Below are 8,797 nucleotides of genomic sequence, written 5' to 3' on the forward strand. Positions count from 1 at the left end.
CTTTGCACATAGTAAGCGCTTAATAAATGCTATCATTATTATTATTATTATTATATTGTACTCTCCCAAGTGCTCAGTACAGTGCTCTGCAAACAGTAAGCACTCAATAAAAACAATTGAATGAATGTCCTTCTGATTCCTAGGCCCCTGCTCTTTCCAATGTACACCGTAATGCTTCTAGAAGTCAAAGGATTTTGATATACTAAGTCCAGTTTCAGTCATCTAAGTAAGTGAGGGAAGTTATGCTATAGAATACCTAATGCGGCAAAGCGGGTTCTTTTGTATGTTTTTTTTTTATTTAACCTATGGACTGTAAGGTCCTTGTGAGCAAGGGAACATGTCTACCAACTCTGTTGTATGGTACTTGCTGAAGCAGCGTGGCTCAGTAGAACGAGTCCGGGCTTGGTAGTCAGAGGTCATGGGTTCTAATCCCAGATCCACCATTTGTCAGCTGTGTGACTTTGGGCAAATCACTTAACTTTTCTATGCCTCAATTACCTCATTTGTAAAATGGGGATTAAGATTGTGAGCTCCACATGGGACAACTTGATCACCTTGTATCACCCCTGCGCTTAGAACTGTGCTTTGCACATAATAAGCACTTAACAAATACCATTATTATTATTATTATTATTATTATTATTACTCATCCACAGTTAGCACACACTAAGCTCTCAATAAAAACAACTGATTGATCTAACCTGACAAAATCCTATTTATATTTTAGAGATTTAGAACTAGGAAGCCTGCAGAGAATCTGTTTGCTTGCAGGTACAGAAACATCTTATTGATAAATATATACTATTATAAAGAGTAACCATAAGATGCTGGAATTTTAATATTGTGGGTACATTTTCTGAAAACTCCACGAAATACTGTGAATTTTTTTAAAAAATAATTATTTCTCTTCCGCTCCAAAGTTCCCCGCCACTGGAATTTTAATCAATTAAGTGTTTAGTATAGTGTAAGTTCATTATGGGCAGGGAACGTTTCTGATAATTCTGTTGTATTGTACTCTCCTAAGCATTTAGTACAGTGTTCTGCACATAGTAAGCACTCAATAATTATGACTGATTGACTAGATCTTAGTTTGCTAAATGCCTCCCCCACCCAAGTTTCCACCACTAGATTTTTTATTGTACTTTGACTTTGTAGTATTTTCCCATTTTTTGTAGCCTCTATCAAGAGAAAACTTAGAGAATGATTTTGTGAAGTTGACAATTTTACTTCTTCCATAGTTTGAAAAACCCAATTTCCCTGTTTTTTCTAGATCAGTGCTTAGAACAGTACTTTGCACATAGTAAGCGCTTAACAAATACCATCATTATTATTATTCTTCCCAGACTGTCAGGAGGATACTTTCACCTGGAAGAAAGTGCAACCATGTTCTCATTCAGTGAAAGGGCTAACTCTTGGGGTAAATGCATTAAAAGAGCATTAGAGTATTAGGCAGCATGCCTTAGTGGATAGAGCACTGGCCTGGGATTCAGAAGCATGTGGGTTCTAATCCCAGTTCTGCCAATTGTTTGCTGTGTGGCTTTGGGCACGCTACTTCACTTCTCTGTGCCTCAGTTACCTCATTTGTAAAATGAGGAAGAAAACTGTGAGCCACCTTTCCAGAATTAAAAGGTGCTCGGAGAAGAAAGTTGAGAGGAATTAGGAAGACAAGCCTACAGTGGTCAGAAGAAAGAGGAAGGTAGACCTATCCAACCCTGGGAATTTCAGCACCACTCAATGGTATGGAGGCTTCATGTCTCCCAGCCTCTGCCCCATTCCACTAATTGGAAGGAAGGAGTTTGGTTCATGTTTGGTGAGTGGAAGGAGGCCACTCTACACATCTGTTGGCTCCATGAGGACCTCAGAGCCCCTGGTGAGTCTCTAACAATCAACTGATCATTTAATGTTATTTACTGAATTTTTATTCAGTGCAGAGCATTGAAATAAATAAGCACTTGGGAGGGTACAAGAGATGAAGAAGGCACTGAATACCTAAATACTTAGGGGATGGGACTAAGTGCATGGGTGGGACAGTTAGGAAGGTAAAATAGGGTGGGGGAATGGTTCGTGATCCAGGGATGACTTCCTGGAGGAGATGTGATTTTAGTAGAGCTTTGAAGATGGGGAGGGTGGTTGTCTCTCAAAAATGAAAGGGAGGGAGGCAGGAAGGAGTATGTGAGCAAGGGGTTGGTGGCAGGAGAAAAAGAGAGTACGACACAGAGAGTAAGTTGGTATTAGAGAAGTGAAGGGTATTGGCTGGGTTGTAGTGGGAGAGGAACAAAGATAGAAAGAAGGGAGAGAGTGCCTTAAAGTCGATGGTCAAGGAATTTCTACTTGATGCAGAGATGGATGGACAAAAGCAGGGAGATGTGAATAGAACAAGCTTTAAAAAAATAATATGGGCTAATGAGTGGTGTATGGATTGGAGTGGGGAGTCCCCGGAGACAAGGAGGACACCATGGAGACCGAAGCAGTAGTTACGGTAGGATAGATTAAGGGCTTGAACAAGTGTGGCAGCAGCCACTGTAGATCAATTTTGTGTTCCCTGATTGTACTGTGATCCTACAGACAAGGAGGGTTATATCATTTTACTATTTCAAGGCTTTTTTAAAATAGTATTTCTTAAACATGTGCAATATGCCAGGCACTATACTAAGCACTAGTGTAGATATAAACTAATCAGGTTGGACAGTTCATGTCCAACATGGGGCTCACACTCTTAACCCCCATTTTACAAAGGACATATTTGAGGCATAGAGAATTTAAGTGACTGGCCCAAGGTCACACAGTAGAAAAGTGGTGGAGCTGGGATCCCGCCCTCTGCTCTACCCACTTCCCCACCCCACAGCACTTGTTTATATTTGTACATGTTTATTACTCTATTTTATTAATGATGTGAATATATCTATTATTCCATTTATCAATTTTGATGCTATTGATGCCTGTGTACTGGTTTTGTTTTGTTGTCTGTCTCCCCGTTCTAGACTGTGAGCCCATTGTTGGCAGGGATTGTCTCTATCTGTTGCCAAATTGTACTTTCCAGATGCCTAGTACAGTGCTCTGCACACAGTAAGCACTCAATAAATACAATTGAATGAATGAATGAATGAATGAATGAACCAGAACTTCTGATGCCCATGCCTGTGTTCTTTTCACTAGACCATGCTGCTTTTTTCTGTCTTTAGAGACTGTCTATATGTTTGGCTTGGTCTCATTTCTCCAACTCCTTAGATTCTGCTGCCAGAAGCATTTCCATGTTGAAAGAACCATAATCAAGATTTTTTCCCCATCAATCAATAAAACACATCAACAGTTTGAGATTCTGGAATACCAATATCTTATTGATACCTTATGTCCTGAAAACATAAACAATGTCACATTGCAGTGCAGCTCTAAGTGAAACGTGATGAGCCAGGGATGAACAGCTCAAAGATTAGAAAGTATTTTTCTCCCATTTTTTAAATGGATAAAGTGGAAGTGGAACCCCAAATTCACACAGGTGGATTTGTTATTAAGAATGGGTTTCACAAATCCCTTGCAAATATCACTTCCTAATGAAATGATTGCTACAGCACTCTGCTTTCTTGTATTTGCACAGTTACATCTGCCCTCCTCACACCCGCACTACTCTCTGCAGTCATTAGTGTTTTTGTATCAGTGCTAACACCAACTTCACATAGGCCACCAATGTCCTCCACCATCAAAATCAACAAACAGGAGTCATTACATTTCTACTGTACACTATGTGCTTTAAGTGCAGCTAAGAGTCTTTCCCCATAAGGAGTTTATAATCAATTTAAATAACATTTTTGGAGATTTGAAATAGTCTAGTGGGTCTTAATCCCAGCTCTACCACTTGCTTACTGTGTAACCTTGGGCAAGTCATGTAACTTCTCTATGCCTCAGTTTCCTCATCTATAAAATGGGAATTCAACATCTCTTCTCCCTCCTACTTAGACTGAGTCCAGTAAAAGACAGGGACTGCATCTGACCTGATTATCTTGTTTACCTTAGTGTACATAGTAAGTGTTTAACAAATACCAGTATTATTATAACGGGTCTAAGTGAAGATCCAGAGATGAAAATCCAGCTTCTGCCCACGTTCCACTCATGGAGAGGTTAGAGTTTGGCTCTTTCATGTTTAGTGAGTAAAAAAAATTAATTTGCCTCATCCTTAAAAAAAGCCAATTTGATTGCATTCATAACTTTGCTAGAGGGAGAATCTATCAATCAATCAATCAATCATATTTATTGAGTGTTTACTGTTAGCAGAGCACTGTACTAAGTGCTTGGGAAGTACAAGTTGGCAATCAACTTAATAATAATATTCATTAGGCAGAGTGAGTATGGTATACTTTGGTATACCTTTTTTTTACTCAAATATGCTCAAATATGAATCATAGCTCAGAATGATTCTGAAATAGGATTTCAACCTACATTAACTTATTTCAGTAGGCAAAAGGTGTTTACTACACAGTCAGGCATCAATAATGGGTATCATCAAAAAGGGAGAAATGTATTGTCCAGGTGAACCTGTTTCATGTTAGTGCAGTTTTACCTTGAGTGCTATCAGTTGGGTGCAGTGAGATGAGAATGTATTGCAAAACCTTTAAACAACAGCTAACTAAATATTGAAAAATGTCTAGTAAAATATCAAATACCTTAGGCCTTGCATAGAAGCTCCGCCACATGTCTGCTGTGGGACCCTGGGCAAGTCACTTCACTTCTCTGAGCCTCAGTTCCCTCATCTGTAAGATGGGGATGAAGACTGGGAGCCCCACGTGGGACAACTTGATCACCTTGTATCCCCCCAGTGCTTAGAACAGTGCCCTGCACATAGTAAGCGCCTAACTAATGCCATCATCATTCCTCAAAAATCTCCAGTGGCTGCCAATCAATCTGCGCATCAGGCAGAAACTCCTCGCCCTGGGCTTCCCTTCAAGGCCCTGCTGAGAGCTCACCTCCTCCAGGAGGCCTTCCCAGACTGAGCCCCTTCCTTCCTCTCCCCCTCGTCCCCCTCTGCATCCCCCCCATCTTACCTCCTTTCCTTCCCCACAGCACCTGTATATATGTATATATGTTTGTACATATCTATTACTCTATTTTACTTGTACATATCTATTCTATTTATTTTATTTTGTTAGTATGTTTGGTTTTGTTCTCCGTCTCCCCCTTTTAGACTGTGAGCCCACTGTTGGGTAGGGACTGTCTCTATATGTTGCCAATTTGTACTTCCCAAGCGCTTAGTACAGTGCTCTGCACATAGTAAGCGCTCAATAAATACGATTGATGATGATGATGATGAAGGTGGTAGCATAAACAAGCAGTTGATTTCTCAAAGCGTCACCTCAGTGAAGTAGGACTTCATCTGCTCAAATTGCACACAGTAACATATTGCAAATTGCACATAGTGAATTTGCCTGGGAATAACGGTGCTTCCACAATTTCTTAATTAACACCCTATCCTTTCTAGTCTAGCTCTCTCCACCATTCCCATGTTTCCCTCTCCATACCCCAGTCTGACCTCCATACCCTCCTCCATTCTGGATCTGTTTGTAAAATCTGTTTTTTTCACAATCCCAGTAGTGGTTGTCACCACTGCCACCACCGCGGTTATTCCATCCAGTTCTGTACTTGGCAGTCTCAGCCCCCGAGGCTACAAAGTTGGAGCCAAAGTTGGGGCAGAGAAACAGTCTGGGCAGAGAAAAAGAGGACAGAGAAAGAGTAGAGCTTGGAAGACCAGGACACTGAGGAAGAAGGGTACTTGGAAGAGAAGAAGAGCTGAAACTCTTACCCATTCTCCCCACCTTCTCCATTAGCACAACAGCTCAGCAGCTTAAGTGAGCTTCTGTGAAACATGTACCACAGCGACTCTGGTTCACCTAACTCATACTCACGGCCACTGTGCCTACCAATTACAATAGTGAGTGGGCATTTAGCTAGGAAAGTGTATAATGACTCCAAATCTCTGGAGGCAGCGTGGCTTAGTGGAAAGAACACGGGCTTGGGAATTAGAGGGCATGGGTTCTAATCCCAGCTCCACCACTTGTCTACTGTGTGACCTTGGACAAGTTGCTTCACTTCTCTGTGCCTCAGTTGCTTCATCTATAAAATGGAGATTAAAATTGTAAGCCCCACACGGGACAACCTGATTACGCTGTATCTACCTCAGTGCTTAGAACAGTGCCTGGCACATAGTAAGCGATTAACAAATACCATAATTATTATTATTATCACTTGTCCTCACAGGCCCTGTGACTGAGGGTGTAAGTAGACTTGGTCCAGGCCCACAGCCTGGTAAGAAGATGCTAAATTCATTCATTCATTCAGTTGTATTTGAGTGCTTATTGTGTGCAGAGAGCACTGAATTAAGCACTTGGGAGAGTACAGTACAACCATAAACAGTCACATTCCCTGCCCACAACGAGCTTACAGTCTGGAGGGAGAGGGGGGTGGGGAGGGGAGAGACAGACATAGGAATGTGTCTTTTTCATGCTATATTGTACTCTCCTGAGTGCTAAGTACTGTGCTTTGCACACAGTAAGTGTTCAATAAATATGATTGAATGAATGAATGAATCAGTACAAACAAATAAAATTACAGATATGTACATAAGTGCTGTGAGGCTGGGAGAGAGGAAGAGCAAAGGGAGCAAGTCAGGATGATGCAAAAGGGAGTGGGAGATAAGGAAAATTGGGACATAAATGGTGGCATAACAGGAGGAGGAGGACAAGAGTGACAATGCAGCAGAGGGGATAAAGTAGTTACTTTGCACACCTTTAGTGTACCAAATTCTGGGAGAATACAACAGAATGCAATAGAAGTAAAAACATAAGTTTCAAGAATGTTCTCAACCTTCCTTTTCCTTTCCGTTTCTTGTTCAACATTCTCCTCTCAGCTCAAGAGTTCAGTGGCAGTAAAATGGTGAAGGACAGAGAATGAATATCCATCAGATTCACATCGTTTATCTTAAAATTAATTATCTTAGTACAGTATTCTGGGACCAAGTATATTATAGTTCATATTTTAATCTTTAGCAACACCCATTTGCCTCTTGAGTCAATAGTAGTTATAGGGATTGAGGCATTTATAGTGGACATATAATAGTAATTATGGTATTTGTTAAGCAATTACTATGTGCCACGCACTACACTAAGTGCTCGGATGGATACAAGAAAATTGGGTTGGACACAGTCCCTGTCCCACATAGGGCTCACAGTCAAAATCCCCATTTTATAGATGAGGTAACTGAGGCACAGAGAAGTCAAGTGACTTGCCCATGGTCACATGGCAAACAAGTGGTGGAGCTGGGATTAGAACCTTTGACCTTCTGACTCCCATGCCTGTGCTCTATCCATTACAACATGCTGCTTCTCTGGTCTAAGGTCTTTGACATTTTACTGGTCATTTCTTAATATTTAGTTACCTATTGTTTAAAGGTTTTGTAATATATTTCTATCTCACTGCACCCAGACTCTGATAGCACTCAAGGTAAAACTGCAACTAACATGATGTAGGGTCACATAGACAATTAATTGCCCCATTATTGATGATATCCATTATTGATGCCTGACTGCATAGTAAACACCTGAAATTAATACTGATACTAAATAAATGAATACTGAAACAAATTAATGTAGGTTGAAAATCTATTTGAAAATCATTCTGAGCTATGATTCATATTTGAGCATATTTGAGTAAAAAAAGTTAATTGGCCTCATCCCTACAAAAAAAAATTTGATTATGTTCATCCTTTTGCTAGAAGGAGAATCAACTGAAGCAATATTAATATTCATTAGCCAGAGTGAGTAAATTATTGATTGATTGATTACTTTATGTTTAATCCATTCATGTGAGATGAATAACTCTTCTACTGATAGAATAATTTAGGCACAAATCCTAGATTAGAGAGTGAAATATTTTATCAAACATATTTCACTGTTCTTGATTGTTATTTGTTATTCACTAGAATAATGGATATGATCACCCATCACATTCTTACAAAATGCATAAATCAAAGAAAAGACTGAAGGCAAGGATACGATAGCTCCTCCACTAGATTGTAAAATCCTTGCAGGCAGGGTTCATGTCTACCAACTCAACTGTTTTGTACTCTCCCAAGTGCTTAGACAGTATTCTACACACAGTAAGTGCTCAATAAATACCACTGATAGGTCGATTGAATATATACAGGACATACCAATGAGTATTACATGACATACCAGTGACAACACAATTTAGTTAACTCTTAGTTAACACAATTTTTCCTCATAAAACCATTTAATTCGTCATTTATATCCATAAATTAATAGATCAATCGATCATATTTACTGAGAGCTTACTGTGTGCAGAGCTCTGTACCAAACACACGGGAGAATACAGTACAACAGAGTTGGTAAGCATATTCCCTGCCCACCACAAGCTCACAGTCTAGAGGGTGACAGGCATTAGTACAAATAAATACACTACAGATAGGTACATAAGTTCTGTGGGGCTAGGGGCAGGGTGAATAAAGGGAGTAAGACAGCGCAACACAGAAGGGAGTGGAAAAAGAAGAAATGAGGGCTTAGTCAGGGAAGGCTTCCTGGAGATGTGCCTTCAGTTAGGCTTTGAAGGTGGGGAGAATAAAAGTCAGTTATGAATTGGGAGGGTTTCCAGGCCAGAGGCAGGATGTGGGCGAGGGGTCAGTGGCAAGATAGAAGAAATGGAGGAATAGTGCGTAGGTTGGCATTAGAGGAGCCAGGTGTGTGGGCTGGGTTGTGATAGGAGAGCAGTGAGGTGAGGAAGGAGGGGGCAAGTG

The sequence above is a fragment of the Tachyglossus aculeatus genome, chromosome 2, assembly GCF_015852505.1.
Source record: "Tachyglossus aculeatus isolate mTacAcu1 chromosome 2, mTacAcu1.pri, whole genome shotgun sequence".
Classification (NCBI taxonomy): domain Eukaryota; kingdom Metazoa; phylum Chordata; class Mammalia; order Monotremata; family Tachyglossidae; genus Tachyglossus; species Tachyglossus aculeatus.